This window comes from Symphalangus syndactylus, chromosome 20, assembly GCF_028878055.3.
Source record: "Symphalangus syndactylus isolate Jambi chromosome 20, NHGRI_mSymSyn1-v2.1_pri, whole genome shotgun sequence".
Taxonomy (NCBI): Eukaryota; Metazoa; Chordata; class Mammalia; order Primates; family Hylobatidae; genus Symphalangus; species Symphalangus syndactylus.
This window is the reverse complement of record NC_072442.2, coordinates 68,688,000-68,706,502: the sequence shown is the minus strand read 5'-3', so window position 1 is coordinate 68,706,502 and position 18,503 is coordinate 68,688,000. Positions and strand designations below refer to the sequence as shown.

Genomic DNA, 18,503 nt, shown 5'->3' with positions numbered 1-18,503 from the left:
GGTGCCGGGCACCTGTCATCCCAGCTACTCGGGAGGCCAAGGCAGGAGAATTGCTTGAACTCGGGAGGCAGAGGCTGCAGTGAGCTGAGATCGCGCTATTGGACTCCAGCCTGGGCAACAGAGCAAGACTCCATCTCAAAAAAAAAAAAAAACATGAAAAGAAAAGAAATTATAGCAGGCTAACTTGTTAGCTTGCTAACAGCATAAAATCTCATTCTTCCCAGTTCGTGACCCTGGTCTAAGGGACAGGCACACTAACCATTTAATTCTCTGGTTTCTCTACGCTTAAATCAGATCACCAGAAACAATGTGATGTTCACTCAGATCTTACTTTTCAAGAAATGCATAGGCAGTGAAGCAAACTAGAAAATACAGAGAAGCAAAAAAAAAAAAAAAAAAAAATGTTTTAGGAGGCCGGGGGTGATGGCACATGCCTGTAATCCTGGCACTTTGGGAGGCCAAGGTGGGCGGATCACTTGAGGTCAGGAGTTCGAGACCAGCCTGGCCAACATGGTGAAACCCCATCTCTATGAAAAATACAAAAATTAGCAGGGTACAGTAGCACATGCCTGTAGTCCCAGCTACTCAGGAGGCTGAGGCAGGAGAATCACTTGAACCCAGGAGGTGGAGGTTGCAGTGAGCCGAGATCGTGCCACTGCACTCCAGCCTGAGCGACAGAACGAGACTTTGTCTCAAAAAAAAAAAAAGTTTTAAAAACACCGACTAGTCCCACCATTAGGAGAGAGATAGCCTCATCTGTTTGGATTCATCCTTCCAGCCTTTTTCTATTAATATATCTAAGTACAGGAAAACAAAATTGCCAGGTGTGTTGGTTCATGTCCATAACCCCAGCACCTTGGGAGGCTGATGTGGGAGGATCACTTGAGGCCAGGAGTTCAAGTCTGCAGTCAGCTATAGCTGCACCACTGCACTCCAGCCTGGGTAACAGAACAAGACCCTAACTCTAAAAAAAAAAAATATATATATATATATATATGGCCAGGCATGGTGGCTCAACCCCTGCTCTTTGAGAGGCCAATACAGGAGGATTTCTTGAGGCCAGGAGTTCAAGACCAGCCTGGGCAACAAAAATGAGACCCTGTCTCTACAAAACATTTGAAAAATGAAAATGAAAATTAAGGCCGGGTGCTGTGGCTCACGCCTGTAATCCCAGGACTTTGAGAGGGGGAGGCAGGTGGATCATCTGAGGTCAGGAGTTCGAGACCAGCCTAACCAACATGGAGAAACCCTGTCTCTACTAAACATACAAAATTAGCCAGGCGTGGTGGTGCATGCCTGTAATCCCAGCTACTCAGGAAGGCTGAAGCAGGAGAATTGCTTGAACCTGGGAGGCAGAGGTTGCAGTGAGCCGAGATCGCACCACTGCACTCCAGCCTGGGCAACAAGAGCAAAACTGTCTGAAAAAAAGAGAAAAGAAAAGAAAAGATTAATGGGATAACAATATATAAATTGTTTTTAAATAATTTTCTTAAAAATATGGCTTGGTGTCCAGGCGTGGTGGCTCACACCTGTAATCCCAGCACTTTGGGAGGTTGAGGCAGGCAGATCACTTGAGGTCAGGAGTTCAAGAACGGCCTGGCCAACATGGTGAAAACCTGTCTTTTTTGTAAAACTATGAAAAAATTAGCCAGCCGTGGTGGTGCACAGCTGTAGTTCCAGCTACTCGGGAGGCTGAGGCAGGAGAATTGCTTGAACCCAGGAGGCAGAGGTTGCAGTGAGCTGAGATTGTGGCACTGCACCCTAGCCTGGGCGACAGAGTGAGACTCCATCTCGGAAAAAAAAAAAAAAAAAAAAAAATGTATACATATATGGCATGAATGTCTTTCCAAATCACTAAACTGATATCCACATCATCGTTTGTGATGTTTGCCTAGTACTCTATTGTATGAACTGTTTATTCAGTTCTCTATCTGCAGACATCTAGTTTCTTTTTTTTTTTTTTTTTGAGATGGAGTCTTGCTGTATTGCCTAGGCTGGAGTACACTGGTGCGATCTCGTCGGCTCACTGCAAGCTCCACCTCCTGGGTTCAAGCAATTCTCCTGCCTCAGCCTCCCGAGTAGCTGGGATTACAGGCACCTGCCACCACGCCTGGCTAATTTTTGTATTTTTCATAGAGATGGGGTTTCACCATGTTGGTCAGGCTGGTCCTGGTCTCGAACTCCTGACCTGATGATCTGCCCGCTTAGGCCTCCCAAAGTGCTGGGATTATAGGCGTGAGCCACCACGCCCAGCCCTCTTTTTTTTTTTTTTTTTTTGGCTATTCTAAACAACTTTGCAATGAATATCCTTATATGCACGTTTTAGTGCAATTTTCTAGTGTTTTGGGTGTGTTTTTGGGGGTGAAATTATAAGCCAAAAGACAATTAAAACAATAAACTCTCATATGGCTTTTAACTCACGCCAGGTACTGTTCTAAGCGCTTTGCATATATCAACTCATTTAATCCTCACGACATCTCTGGGAGAAAAGAACTCTTGCCATCCCTGTTCTATAGGGAGTTTAAGGGGCTTGCCCAAGGTCACACAGCTAATAAGTGGTGAAGCTGGGATTTGAACCCAGGCATTCTGGCTCGGAGTCTGTGTGTACTCATTCTACCATGGGTTACTCCCAGTTTTAAATGTCCTCTTTGCCTTTCCTAAGAGCCAAATAGGAAACGGCATTGGGGCCCAGCATAGTGGCTCATGCCTGTAATCCCAGCGCTTTGGGAGGCAGAGGTGGGTGGATCACCTGAGGTCAGGAGTTTGAGACCAGCCTGGTCAACATGGCAAAACCCCATCTCTACTAAAAATACAAAAATTAGCTGAGTGTGGTGGTGGGTGCCTGTAATCCCAGCTACTCGGGAGGCTGAGGCAGGAGAACTGCTTGAACCTGGGAGGTGGAGATTGCAGTGAGCCAAGATCACACCACTGCACTCCAGCCTGGGCGACAGAGCAAGGCTCTGTCTCAATTCAAAAAGAAAAAGAAAAAAAGAAATGGCATTGGGTCAATGTGAGGATCTTCGACTTTGTGTCCCCTGTGTAGATACAGGTGGTAGTAAAGTTCTCTTCGAGTTTAGTCCCGAGAAAAACTCTGTCTTTTAGGGGCTCACTTCCTTATACGAGGGTAAAAAAATTTACAGGAGGCCATTGTTGTGGACTGAGGTACTGCACTAGGCCCAACGGTCCAGAGCAACCACAATGAAGTCACTCGTGGCAGGTGCCCGGTGATCACCCTGAACTTTAAAATGGGTCAGTTTTCCAAAAAAACAGGAGATTCACAGCAACCAACAGACAGGGTTTTAGTCCCTCTTTCACATAGATGTCTTGCACTATCCCTATCTCCTTTTGAAAGTAAGTGGATACTATTAACACGTGAATAAAATGAATGAAACAATTAATTTAACAATTCATTTAAACTAACTTTTTGGACACTTCTTGCTTTGTAAGAATTCTTGGGGTCGGGAAGGTGGTGTGCTGGCATTGGGAACACCCTGTTAATTGTACTTGCCAGCTTAATTACCTAAACAAAGCCCAAAGCCTTCTAGAGAAAAAGAGTAATCTGTAATTACCAGCAACTGGTTTGACACACCAAGGCCCCTGTTCTCATTCTGAAAAGGAAGCCAGCAAACATAAAGAAAAAAACTTTCCACTTAAAAAAAAAATAGCCCCTTCACGCTCTAATGTCTTCATCCAACACTACACCATTGTGAGCTTGAGAACAGCACTCAGTCTGAAAGCAACATATCTCCTTAGGCGGCTCCATTCTGACCACCACCAAAAGCTGCGGTTCTCCAAAAAATCAGCAATGGCTGGGGAGAATACGAATGATTTTTATTTTTGCTAATATGAATTTTTTTATTTTTAAGAATGAGCACTTTCAGGCTGGGCGTGGTGGCTCACGCCTGTAATCCCAACACTTTGGGTGGCCAAGGCGGGTGAATCACTTAAGCCCAAGAGTTCGACAGCAGCCTGGGCAACATGGTGAAACCCTGTCTCTACAAAAAATACAGAAATTACCCAGGTGTGGTGGCATGCACTGCAGGCCCAGCTACTCAGGAGGCAGAGGTTGCAGTAAGCTGAGATCATGTCACTGTGCTCTAGCCTGGGTGACAGGAGAAGACCCTGTCTCAAAAAAACAAACAATGAAACAAAGGTGATAACAACTCCTACCCCAAACAAACCCCTTCCTTGCTTGGGGACCACACTGCCTTTGTGAAACTAACAAATCAGCCACAGATTATAAATTATGACTCAGAAGCAGGTGTGGTGGCTCACGCCTGTCATCCCAGCATTTTGGGAGGCTGGCGTAGGTGGATCACCTGAGATCAGGAGTTCAAGACCAGCCTGGCCAACATGGTGAAACCCCGTCTCTACTAAAAATACAAAAATTAACTGGACATGGTGGTGGGCGCCTGTAGTCCCAGCTACTCGGGAGGCCAAGGCATGAGAATCACTTGAACCCGGGAGGCGGAGGTTGCAGTGAGCCAAGATCGCACCACTACCCTCCAGCCTGGAAAACAGAGCAATACTCTGTCTCAAAACAAACAAACAAAACTCTAGCCTCTGAATTTTCAGAGGTGGATTTGAGCAATAATAAACTCCTGTTCTTCTGCTTAGCCAGCTCTGTTTATTAAATTCTTTCTCTATGGCAATACAGCTGTCTTGGTAAATTGGCTGTATCTGTGCAGTGGACAAGACCAACCCTTTGGATGACTCTGCATTTTCTTTGAGACAAAAATTACATTAGAACGCACAAATCCTGTTTTTTGTTTTTTGTTTGTTTGTTTGTTTTTGTAAGACAGGGTCTTGCCCTGTTGCCCAGGCTGGAGTGCAGTGGTGTGATCAAGGTTCATTGCAACCCCCACCTCCCAGGTTTGATCAATTCTCCCACCTCAGCCTCCCAAGTAGCTTGGACTACAGGTACACGCCACTGCGCTCAACCAATTTTTGTATTTTTTGTAGAAACAAGGTTTTGTCATGTTGACCAGGCTGGTCTCAAACTCCTGGGCTCAAGCAATCCACCTCCCTCAGCCTCCCAGAGTGCTGGGAATACAGGCATGAGCCACGGCACATGGCCCACAGATCTTAGTTGTACCATTTTGACAAAGTATATACTTTGGGAAGAAAGGGTTTTTTGAGGCCGGGCGCGGTGGCTCACGCTTGTAATCCCAGCACTTTGGGAGGCCGAGGCGGGCGGATCACGAGGTCAGGAGATCGAGACCACGGTGAAACCCCGTCTCTACTAAAAATACAAAAAATTAGCCGGGCGTGGTGGCGGGCGCCTGTAGTCCCAGCTACTCAGAGAGGCTGAGGCAGGAGAATGGCGTGAACCTGGGAGGCGGAGCTTGCAGTGAGCCGAGACTGCGTCACTGCACTCCAGCCTGGGCGACAGAGCGAGACTCCGTCTCAAAAAAAAAAAGAAAGGGTTTTTTGTTTGTTTGTTTTTGAGATGGAGTCTCACTCTGTTGCCCAGGCTGGAGTGCAGTGGTGTGATCTCGGCTCACTGCAGCCTCTGCCTGCCCGGTTCAAGTGATTCTCCTGCTTCAGCCTCTGGAGTTGCTGAGATTACAGGTGCTCGCCACCATGCCCAGCTAATTTTTGTATTTTTTAGTAGAGACGGGGGTTCACCATGTTGGCCAGGCTGGTCTTGAACTCCTGACCTCAAGTGATCCCCCCCACCACAGCCTCCCAAAGTGCTGGGATTACAGGTGTGAGCCAGTGTGCCCGGCCGTTTATTTGATTCTTAATTCTTTTTTGATTCTTAATTCCTGTTTTTATTATACCAGTAACAGTAACTGATTGTAGAAGAACAGACGAGCCAAAAGAACAATCAATTATTAAAGTCTGTATACATAGTACCATGGCAAGACTTTCCACACAGTCAAAAAACAACAGATGTTGGCCAGGACGTAGGGAAGAGGGAAGGCCTGCACGCTACTGGTGGGAATGTAAATCAGCACAACCCTCAGGGAAAACCAGCATGGAGAGTTCTCAGAGAACCAAAAGCAGAACTACCATTCTACCCGGCAATCCCACCGTGGGTGTCCACCCAAAGGAAAAGAAACTTCTATCCAAAAGACACCCACACTCGCAGGTTCAATGCAGCACAACTCACAACAGCCAAGACATGGAATCAACCTAACCGCCCATCCACGGGCAACTGAATAAAGAACATATGGCAGATGTATACCATGGGATACCCTCAGCCATAAAAAAAGAATAAAACCACGTCTTTTGCAGCAGCACGTTGGAGCTGGAGGCCATTATCCCAAATGAAGCAGCTCAGAAACAGAAAGTCAAACACCACAGGTTCTCATGTAAAAGTGGGAGCTAAACCATGTGTGCACAGGGTCATGGAGTGTGGAGTAAGAGAGACTGGAGACTTGGAAAGGTGGGGAGGTGGGAGGAGGGTGAGAGATGAGAAATTACCTTTGGGGTGCAAGGTACGCTATTTGAGTGATGGGTACACCAAAAGCCCAGACTTGGCCACTATATAATATATCCAAGTAAGAAAACTGCATCTGTTCCCCCTAAATCTATAAAAATAAAAAATAAATACTTTTCTAAAAGAACTTTTAAAGACACCCGCTTTAAGCAAGTACAATTTACTTAACTATATAGTTTCACCATACTCCTAATTAAGTATTACAATTCATGCTAATAGCAAAAATATACCTGATACATAGAGTGAACCTGCATCTCTCCCTCTAAATGTTAGGTCGTGATACCATTTCCTTCAAAGGGAAAAATTTCGGCCGGGCACAGTGGCTCACGCCTGCAATCCCAGCACTTTGGGAGGCCAAGGTGGGTGGATCATTTGAGGTCAGGAGTTCGAGACCATCCTGGCCAACATGGTGAAATCCTTTCTTTACTAAAAATACAAAAATTAGCCGGGCGTGGTGGCGCGTACCTGTAATCCCAGCTACTGGGGAGGCTGAGGCAGGAGAAGCACTTGAACCCGGGAGGCAGAGGTTACAGTGAGCCAAGATCACACCACCACAGTCCAGCCTGGGTGATAGAGCAAGACTCAGTCTCAACAAAAAAAAAAAAAAAAAGGAAAAATTTCCCATATGCTTTATTCTAAATTCCATATTTTTCTATCAGCTCCCTGGCTTTAGAAATATAGGCATTCATCGCATCTTCTGTCAACAACCAAAAGGGGTTTGTTTTGGAAGGGGGTTGTGTATTAGTCTGTTTTCACTCTGCTGTAAAGAACTGCCCGGGACTGGGTAATTTATAAAGGAAAGAGGTTTAATTGACTTTAATTGACTCACAGTTCAGCATGCCTGGGAAGGCCTCAGGAAACTTACAATCATGGCAGAACGTGAAGGGAAAGCAACCACCTTTTTCACAAGGCAGCAGGAAGGAGAAGTGCTGAGCCGAGGGGAAAGAGCCCCTTAAACAGCCATCGGATCTCGTGAGAAGTCACTATCACCAGATCAGCACGGGGGGAGCTGATGCCCACCTGTGGGGATTATAATCTCGTGAGAATTCGCTATCCCCAGATCAGCATGGGGGGAGCTGCCCCCACGATCCAACCACGCCCACCTGTGGGGACTATAATCTCGTGAGAATTGACTATCCCCAGATCAGCATGGGGGGAGCTGCCCCCACGATCCAACCACGCCCACCTGTGGGGATTATAATCTCGTGAGAATTCGCTATCCCCAGATCAGCATGGGGGGAGCTGCCCCCACTATCCAACCACGCCCACCTGTGGGGACTATAATCTCGTGAGAATTGACTATCCCCAGATCAGCATGGGGGGAGCTGCCCCCACGATCCAACCACGCCCACCTGTGGGGATTATAATCTCGTGAGAATTCGCTATCCCCAGATCAGCATGGGGGGAGCTGCCCCCACTATCCAACCACGCCCACCTGTGGGGACTATAATCTCGTGAGAATTCGCTATCACCACATCAGCACGGGGGGAGCTGCCCCCACGATCCAACCACCCCCACCTGTGGGGATTATAGGGATTACAATTCAAGACGAGATTTGGGTGGGGATGCAAAGCCTAACCATATAAGATTGTTAGCATTTTTGCTTCAAAATTAAACTATAAACTAAATTCCGCCTGCATTTAGCTTAACCTGTACCCATGTCCTACCCCCCTCATGATCTGAAACATTTGAATTTCCATCGAAAGGATCCTCATATTCCTTCCCAGTAAGTCTCCCACCACCATACACACACATCTAGGTAATCATGAGTCGAATTCTTTCCAACCTAGAATCCTTTTGCCTGTTTTAGAATCTCACAAGTGGATTCATACTATATACATCCTTTGGTGCCTGTCAGCATCGTGTCTATGAGAGTCACCCACAATATTACACGTATCAGCAATTTACTCCTTTTTATTGTTAAATAGTATTCTATTTTGTGTGTGTGTATATATATATGGCTGTGTGTGTGTATGTATATGTCTGTGTGTGTGTGTGTGTGTGTGTGTGTGTATATATATATAGAGAGAGAGAGAGAGTTTCCCTCTTGTCACCCAGGCTGGAGTGCAGTGGCGCGATCTCAGCTCACTGCAACCTCCACCTCCCGGGTACAAGTGATTCTCCTGCCTCAGCCTCCTGAGTAGCTGGGATGACAGGCATGCGCTACCAGGCCTGGCTAATTTTGTATTTTTAGTAGAGATGGGGTTTCACCATGTTGGTCAGGCTGGTCTCGAAGTCCTGACATCAGATGATCTGCCTGCCTCAGCCTCCCACAGTGCTGGGATTACAGGTGTGAGCCACCGCGCCTGGTCTAAATAGTATTCTATTATATGTATTAATATACACTATAGTTTTGTTTATCAATTACTCTGTTGATGGATGGACGTTTTGGTCTCTTCAGCATATGACTATCAACAGAATGACCAGGAACTTTCTTGTGTGCAAGCATTTTGGTGGACCTATGTTTTCATTTCTCATAGATAAGTATCAAATTATATTGAATCGTAGCTTTAAACTGCATTTCCCTGATACCTAATGGTTTTGAACACCTTTTCATGGGCTTATTTCCCATCCATGTATCTTCCTTTGTGAACTGTCTGTTCAAGTCTTTTGTTCATTTTTAATAGGGTTGTTCTCACGGCTGTAACCCCAGCACTCTGGGAGGCTGAGGTGGGAGGATTGTTTGAACCCAGGAGTTCAAGACCAGCCTGGGCAACATAGTGAAACCTCATCTCTACAAAACTACAAAAAAATTAGCCAGGCATGGTGGCACGTGCCTGAAGTCCCAGCTACTTAGGAAGCTGAGGTGGGAGGATGGCTTGCGGCCGGGAAGTTGAAGCTGCAGTGAGTCATAACTGCATCACTGTCTGGGTGATGGAGCGAGACCTTGTCTCAAAAAAAAAAAAAAAAAAAAAAAAAAATTGACTTAAAGAGCTCTTTATGCCAGGCACGGTGGCTCACACCTGTAATCCCAGCACTTTGGGAGGCCAAGGCAGGTGGATCACGAAGTCAGGAGATCGAGACCATCCCGGCTAACACGGTGAAACCCCGTCTCTACTAAAAATACAAAAAATTAGCCGGGCGTGGTGGCGGGCACCTGTATTCCCAGCTACTCAGGAGGCTGAGGCGGGAGAATGGCGTGAACTCAGGAGGTAGAGCTTGCAGTGAGCCGAGATAGTGCCACTGCACTCCAGCCTGGGTGACAGAGCGAGACTCCATCTCAAAAAAAAAAAAAAAAGAGCTCTTTACATATTCTAGATACAAGTCCTTTGTCAGATGTGAATTTTTCTCCCAGTCTTGACTTACGTTTTCTTAATGGAGTCTTTAAAGAACACAGGTTTTTAATTTTGATGAAACAAGTTTATTACTTTTTTCTTTATGGTTATTCACTCTGTATCCTGTTTAAGAACTCTTTGGGCTGGGCATGGTGTCTTATGCCTATAATCCTAGAACTTTGGGAGGCCAAGGTGGGAGGATTGCTTGAGGCCAGAAGTTTAAGATCAGCCTGAGCAACATAGCAAAATCTTATCTCTACAAAATTAAAATTAAAATTGACTGGGTGTGGGGGCACACACCTGCAGTTCCAGCCGCTTGGGAGGCTGAGATGGGAGGATTGCTTGAGCTCAGGAGTTCAAGATTGCAGTGAGCTATGATCGTGCCACCACACTCCAGCCTGGATGACACAGCAAGACTCCTTTCAAAAACAAAAAAAAAGACAGAAAAGAAAAGAAAAAAAAAAAAGAAAAAAGAAAAAAAATTTTGCTCACTCTCAGGTCTTTTTTTCCCCCCAAGATAGAGTCTTGCTCTCTCGCCCAGGCTAGAATGCAATGCTGCAATCTCAGCTCACTGCAACCTCCACCTCCTGGGTTCAAGCAATTCTTGTGCCTCAGTCTCCTGAGTAGCTGGGACTACAGGTGCACACCACCACGCCCGGCTAATTTTTGTATTTTTAGTAGAGACGGGGTTTCATCATGTTGGCCAGGCTGGTCTCGAACTTCTGGTCTCAAGCTATCCGCCCTGGATGTCGGCCTCCCAAAGTACTGGGATTACAGGCGTGAGCCACTGCGCCCTGCAGGTCTTAAAATTTTTCTCCTAGCTTTTCTTTTAAACATTTACATTTAGGTCTATAATCTGTCTGGAATTAATTTTTGCTCATGGTATGTGGTACAGGTGGAAGTTTACTTTTTTCCCTAGATAGAGAACTGGTAGTTCCAGCACAATTTACTGAAAGTGCTCTCCTTTCCCCATCAAATTGCTTCAGTGTCTGTTAAAATCAATTTGCAACAGGTCTGCTGTGGGACTCCTATTCTGTCCCACTTACATGTCTGTCTTTATGGCAAATTAATGCTATCTTCTTTTCTGAGACAAGGTCTTGCTTTGTCACCAAGGCTGGAGTACAGTGGCATGATCATGGTTCACTGTAACCTCAAACTCCTGGGCTCAAGCAATCCTCCTGCCTTAGCCTCCCAAGTAGCTAGGACTACAGGTACACACCACTACACCCAGCTAACTTTTTATTTTTTTGTAGAGATGGAGTCTCATTACGTTGCCCAAGCTGATCTCAAACTCCTGGCCTCAAGTGATCCTCCCACTTCAGCCTCCCAAAGGTTTGGTATTACAGGTGTGAGCGACTACATCTGGCCATATACTGTCTTGATAACTGTAGCTTTAAAATCAGGGTTTTTCTTTTTTTGAGATTATTTTGGCTATTCTAGATTCCTCAAATTTCTATATAAATTTTATTTTTATTTATTGATTTGAGACAGTCTCACTCTGTCACCCAGTCTGGAGTGCAGTGGCATGATCTCGGCTCACTGCAGCCTCCACCTCTCAGGTTCAAGCGATTCTCCTGCCTCAGCCTCTCGAGTAGCTGGGATTACAGGCATGTGCCACCATGCCCAGCTAATTTTTGTATTTTTAGTAGAGACTGGGTTTCACCATGTTAGCCAGGCTGTCCTTGAGCTCCTGACCTCAGGTGATCCACCCGCATCAGCCTCCCAAAGTGCTGGGATTACAGGCTGTGAGCCACCACGCCTTGCCCTATATAAATTTTAAAACAAACTTTCAAACTTTTTTTTATTAAAAAACAAACACTTTGTTGGATTATGACTGGGATTGTGTTGAATCTATAGAACAGTTTGGAGAGAGGTGACATCTTAGTAGCAAGTCTTTCCCTCCAGGAACATGGTGGACTTCATTTATTTGCATTTCCCTTAACTTCCCTCTGCAATGTTTTAGGGTGTTCAATGCAAAGACTGCATGTGATTTTATTTATTCCTAAGTATTTTGTGATTTATGACATATAAATTTATCATTTAAATTTCATTTTTGTTTGTTACTAGTATATAGAAACACAATTGACTCATATATCCACATTGTATTCTGAGACCTTGATATATTTAGTTATTAATTCTAATAATTTTTTAGTTGATTCTGTAAGATTTTTTCTATGTAAACAGTCACGTCATCTATGTACAGGACAGTTTTCTTACTTTCCAATTTTTTTTTTTTTTTTTTTTTGGGACAGAGTCTCACTCTGTCACCCAGGCTGGAATGCAATGGCGCAATCTCGGCTTGCTGCAACCTCTGCCTCCTGGGTTCAAGTGATTCTCCTGCTTCAGCCTCCTGAGTAGCTATTACAGGTGTCCACCACCATGCCTGGCTAATTTTTGTATTTTTAGTAGAGACGGGGTTTCACCATGTTGGTCAGGCTGGTCTTGAACTCCTGACCTCAGGCAATCCTCCCACCTCAACCTCCAAAGTGCTGGGATTACAGGCGTGAGCCACCGCACCCAGCCCCTTTCCAATCTTTATACCTTTTATTTTTCTTGCCTTATTTCATGGGCTACGACCTACAGTACAATGGTAAAGTGAGTATACTTGCCTCATTCCCAATCTTAGGGGGTCAGCATTCAGTGTTTTATCATTGAATGCATTACACAATGATTGTGTTTTCTGAATATGAGGAAATATTACTTCTTCCTTTTAAATCTGCATGTTCTTCCTTTCCTTATATTATTTCACAGACCAATCCAACACAATGTTGAATCTCAGTGGTTAGAGTGAATGTCCTTGCCCTGTTCCCTCACTTGGAAACATTCACTCTTTTCACCGTGAAGTACTTGAAGGTTTCTCATAGACGCCTTTTACTAGGTTGGAAAAGTTTCCTTCTATTCCTACTTTGCTGACAGCTTTTATCACACATGAGTGTTAAATGTTGTCAAATGTTTTCTCTGCATCTATGGAGATAATTGTATGTTCTTTTTCATTGTTGTTTTAATCTGTTAGTACGGTGAATTACATTGACTGATTTTCAAATGTTAAACCAACCCTGCATTCCTGGGATGGACCTCATTTAGTTATGACATATGATCCTTTTTATATATTCCTGGATTTAATTCATTTATTTTTCTTAAGGATTTTTCTGTCTATATTCATGAATGATATTAGTCTATGGTTTTCATTCAATGGCTGTGTAGGCTGTGGAATCACAGAAATGCTGTCCTCAGAACAAACTGGAGAGCATTCCTTCTGCCTCTGCTTTCCAAACAAGTGTATGATTGGTGTTATTTCTTCCTTGAATGTTTGATAGTATTCACCATCATCTAGACCTGGAGTTTTCTTTGTGAGAAAAATTCAATTCCTTTGATATAGGTATATTATCATTTTATGTAAATAGTTTGTATAGATGTGTATATTCTTTTCTATTTCATCTTGTGTCAGTTTGGTAAGATGCTTTTTTTAAAGAAATTTTTCTATTTTATCCAAGTTGTCCAATTTATCGACATAAAGTTGTTTGTAAAGTTATCTTATTATACGTTTGATGTCTGTCAGATCTCTATTCAATTATGATATTGTAATTTTTGCTGTCTGGCTATTTCTTCATCAATCTAGCCGAGGTTTATCAATTTTTTCCAATCTTTTCAAAGGATCACAATTTTTATTTTAAAAAATTCACAATGAGTTGTCTGTTTCTATTTCATTGCTGTATACTCCTATCTTTATTATTAAATATTTATTATTAAATTCCTTCTTCTTACTTGGAGTTTAATTTGCTCATCTTTTTCTAGCTGCTGTAGATGGAAATTGCCATCAGAGTGGTGCTAGGCGTGGGAGCTGCCTCTTGAAGTCAGTGATAATCTGGGTTACTTCCACATCCCCTGTTCGCCCAGCCTTCCAACATCTGTGTAAGCAGCTCTCTGTGTTAAATATCTAGTACAGTTTTGGTTTCCCTGACTGGACTCTGAATGTTATGCATATAAACTAGCATTTCTTGGCTGGGCGCCATGGCTCATGCCTGTAATCCCAGCACTTTGGGAGGCTGGGGCAGGCAGATCACGAGGCCAGGAGTTCAAGACCAGCCTGGCCAACATAGTGAAACCCTGTCTGTACTAAAAATACAAAAAATTAGCCAGGTGTGGTGGTGCATGCCTGTAATCCCAGCTACTCAGGAGGCTGAGGCAAAAGAATCACTTGAACCCAGGAGGCTGAGGTTGCAGTGAGCAGAGATCGCGCCACTGCACTCCAGCCTAGGCAACAGTGTGAGAATCTGTCTCAAAAAAAAAAAACAACAACAACAACAAAACAAAAACAAAAAAAACTATCATTTCTTAAAGTTTATTCCAAAAACATTAGTCCCATGAAATGCTCGTGGGTTCTGTGATCCAACGAGTTTGGAAACTGCTAGCTACTAGATTTCCTCTGCTGAAGACTCTCAATGCACATTACCACATTAACGGCTGGAGTAGATGACTCTAGGGCGAATATTCACTGCTTCTCCCCACATCCGTGGAGGAAGTGTGGTTCCCTGACCTTCGGTGTTTGGTGTATCCATCCAACTAACTTGCTTTGGCCAATAGAATGTGGGTGGAAGTAACAGCGTGCCAGGTCCCAGTGTGGACCTTAAGAGGTATTACAGGACTTCTGCCCTGAGAAGGATGTGCCCAAACCACCTCTCTAAACTGTTTCAGGGATGAGTGGAACAGATCTGAATTCAACACTTAGCCAGGGGCAGAACTGCTGTATCAGACTATAGATTTGCATGCAAGAAATAAATGCTTACTCTTGTATGCAGTGGTGTGATTTTTAGGGTGGTTGTTACACAGCAAGAGCTGACCAATACAAACATCCCAAGCAGCCCTGTAATAAACACACTTAGCTTACTCAGCTTTTCATGTCCCCAAACTTATTTGACCATAGAACCTTATTTGTATTTCTAAGCAATTTGGAAAATAGTAATAAAAACAAAATACTTGATAGGGATTATTCTTAGATAAAATTATCAGAATTTTGAAAAGACATATTCTTTGCAATGGGATTTGTTACCTAATCAATAGAGTCATTCGCTTCTTAAATTTCCAGAGAGAATACCAAAAAGGATTTTTGAGATTCATCATATTATTGTTAATTATCCCTACTACTTTTCCTCTTGGGAGCACCAGCTTAATCTGAGATACTTAGAAAGGTTGGGGACATTACTAGTTTCAACACCCTTTTTTATTTATTTATTTTATTTTTTTGAGACGGAGTCTCGCTCTGTCTCCCAGGCTGGAGTGCAGTGGCGCAATCTCGGCTCACTGCAAGCTCCGCCTCCCAGGTTCACGCCATTCTCCTGCCTCAGCCTCTCCAAGTAGCTGGGACTACAGGCGCCCGCCACCACGCCCGGCTAATTTTTTGTATTTTTAGTAGAGACGGGGTTTCACCGTGGTCTCGATCTCCTGACCTCGTGATCCGCCCGCCCCGGCCTCCCAAAGTGCTGGGGTTACAAGCGTGAGCCACCGCGCCCAGCCTCAACACCCTTTTGACTATTTATCTGCATGTGCCCACACCCACACATCACTGTAGCCTTAATCTTATGTGCTTTAAATATTTTTCCCTCAAAACCTTGGAACTGTTGATTAGCCAATTCATTTTATGGAACATTTACACCATATAACCTAATTGGCAAAATTAGCCCTCACTGTTATCCCAGTCAGCCAAATCAGGCATCATTCCTATTAAAAGGGGACTGGAAAAAATTACAGAAACGATACTCTGCATTGTTTCGCAATGGGCAGCCTATGCAAACCTATCCTCAAGGTTCAGGGAAGCTGAGAGGTGGAAGAAAGAGGCTGACAGATTTAGTTCCTCAGAAAGAAACATTTAAGATGGGCACAGTGGCTCACACTTGTAATCCGAAAACTTTGGGAGGCTAAGACAGGAAGATTGCTTGAGCCCAGGAGTTCGAAACCAGCCTGGGCAATATGGCGAAACCCCATTTCTACAAAAAAAAAATTAAAATTAGCCTGGTGTGGTGGCACATACTTGTAGTCCCAGCTACTCGGGAGGCTGAGGTGGGCAGATAACTTGTGTCCAGAAGTTCTTGGGCAGCAGTGAGCTATGAATGTGCCACTGCACTCCAGCCTGGGAGACAGAGGGAGACCCTGTCTTAATAAAACAAAGCAAAACAGAAAGAAACATCTAATGGAGCCTCATAAGCAGAAGCCATGAGGTCCCAGGCAGCAGCGAGGGGAGATGGTGGATCCCTGCACCGTTACCCCAGACCCAGGACTCGTCCACCATAGGGAAGGATTGTGTGGAACGCTTGCAGGGAAAGGCGGGAATGCTATGTCAATCTGCCTCAGGGCAGGATTTGTGCTGAGTACATGTTCCTATACAAGGAACCGTAGATAAAATAGATAAAATAGAGGCATTCGCTGAGCTGGGGTGAATCCGAAGTCAGCAGGGCAGATCAGCATCCAAGATGGAGCTGCATCTCTGGGACATAATTACTTCCCAGTCGTCACTCAAAGACAGACAAATACACACACAGCCTTGCCGTGAATTGGATGCTTGAATGAAATACGGGGCCTCCGTCCATTTTCAATATTTGTTCTTGACGCTCTCTTTGCTTTGCCCAAAGGGAAGGATCGCGTGCAGGAAATGCTGCCCCAAAATACGGTACTTTCGCTTGCTGTGTATTTTAAGCTCAAGGAAACTGAGAAAACAGCAGAAGCGAAGGGCTCTCTGACCTTCCCTCACCCTGTTCTCCCCTGAAGCAAGCTACAGAAATTATTTATTTTTATTTATTTGTTGAGATGGAGTCTCACTCCATCACCCAGGCTGGAGTGCAATGATGCGATCTCAGCTCACTGCAACCTCTGCCTCCCGGGTTCAAGTGATTCTCCTGCCTCAACCTCCCAAGTAGCTGGGATTACAGGTATGCTCCACCACACCTGGCTAATTTTGGTATTTTTAGTAGAGATGGGGTTTCACCAGGTTGGTCAGGTTGGTCAGGTTGGTCTCGGACTCCTGACCTCAGGTGATCCGCCCGCCTCAGCCTCCCGAAGTGCTGGGATTACAGGCGTGAGCTATGGCGCCTGGCCCCTTTCTTTTTCCATTTTTAATTTTTGTAGAGATGGGGTCACACTGCATTGCCAAGGCTGATCTCGAACTCCTGGCCTCAAGCGATCCTCCAGCCTTGGCCTTGTGAAGTGCTGGGATTATAGGTGTGAGCCACTGTGCCCAGCCACACTCGGAAAATCTTGTACTTGCAGATTAATACTGTTAAATATAATCACGTCTTAAACCTTCTCAAGATGAGGAGCTGTTTTTCTCATTTTGCTTAACCAAACATAATTCTACTTTAAAAACAGAAGCATCTCTCTAAGTTTTGTTTTTTCAGATAATTTATTGTTAAATGAAGACATCACAAAGCGAAATGGAGTGGGGCAGGTGTCAAAGGTAAACTGAAAACGTCGTGTCTGCCAAACGCTATTCTGGTTTCCTAAGGTTAGAAACAGGAAAAAACGTCAAATGAAAAGGTACTCGCTCAAATTAATTTTTTTAAAAGGTTTGTAATTTGAAAGGAAAACAACTTTTCACTAAAAATATCCTTATTACATGAAAGCCATAATTTAAGAGACTGAGAAAAAAGCTTTTTAATTAACAAATAAACAGCATCTCTCAGAGACACTTATGAATGTTTGTTTTTAGTCAGTGGGTCTTAAAAATCACTGCTTCCACCCTGCAAACGAACATGAATCCACTGTGGATGGCGTCCTCTGACACACCCTGAAGTGTTCCATTTCTCTCCACACACTTCCTTTCCTGCAACTTTCAGCGAAGCAGGTTTGGAGAGAAAGAGGATTAGAAAGAACTACAATTGGCTCCCTAGTGAATAACTTAACACAATAAAACCCAGTTTTCCATTTGCATTACACATTCACAATCGCTCACTGCTGCTTACTTCACTGACGTATTTCAGACTCTCTCCACACCTAGCATGATTTGTCTGAACTTAACACAGTCCCTCTAAGACAAAAAAAAAAAATCTCCTAAGGACGTCTGAGAACACAGCGGTGTTCAAAGGCCACGTCCTCCCACACAAGACCCACGCCTGCCACGCAGCCGTTACTGTTTCCTGAGCTCATCCAAGCAAGCGTCTCCACGGGGCAGAGCAAGGCCTGGAGGATCCCGCTAACATGACTTACAAATTATTGGGAGCCGAGGCGGGTGGATCACAAGGTCAGGCGTAAGAGACCAACCTGACCAACATGGAGAAACCCCGTCTCTACTAAAAATACAAAATTAGCCGGACATGGTGGCAGGTGCCTGTAATCCCAGCTACTCCGGAGGCTGAGGCAGGAGAATCGCTTGAGCCTGGGAGGTGGAGGTCACAGTGAGCCGAGATGGCGCCATTGCACTCCAGCCTCGGCGACAGAACGAGACTCCATCTCAAAAAAAAAAAAAAAAAAAAAAGACATTGACCACTTAAATGACCACAGCATGAAATCAGACAGAAAAATCAATTTTTATCAATAAATGCTGCGTCACTTGCTCTTCCAAACACAGGAAGCATTTTTTCTCTGCACGTGGCTGAGGAGACTGTGGGTCCCCGGGTGCCCCCTCACTGGGTCCCAGCCAAGCTTCGGCCCGGCCAGCTCAGACCACGGGTGGGCGGCAGGCCCTGCCCACAGGGCGTCGGTGCATTGGTTAGGGGCACAGCGGGCCGATGCTGTTGTCTGCAGAGGACAACGTGGCTCTCCAGGACTCCAGCGACTGCACACGACGGCGATTA

At 44.7% G+C, this 18,503-nt stretch overlaps 1 protein-coding gene across 1 annotated transcript in view; it reads right to left on the bottom strand.

Moving 5' to 3' along the window:
* The window catches only part of RPH3AL (rabphilin 3A like (without C2 domains)), a 198,393-nt gene extending 190,971 nt beyond the window's left edge, over positions 1–7,422 (bottom strand). Inside the window, exon 1 of the mRNA XM_063629755.1 lies at positions 7,275–7,422. The gene's annotated coding sequence lies outside the window, so the exon portion shown is untranslated. The remainder of the gene's footprint in view (positions 1–7,274) is intronic.
* Between the last annotated feature and the right edge of the window lie 11,081 nt (positions 7,423–18,503).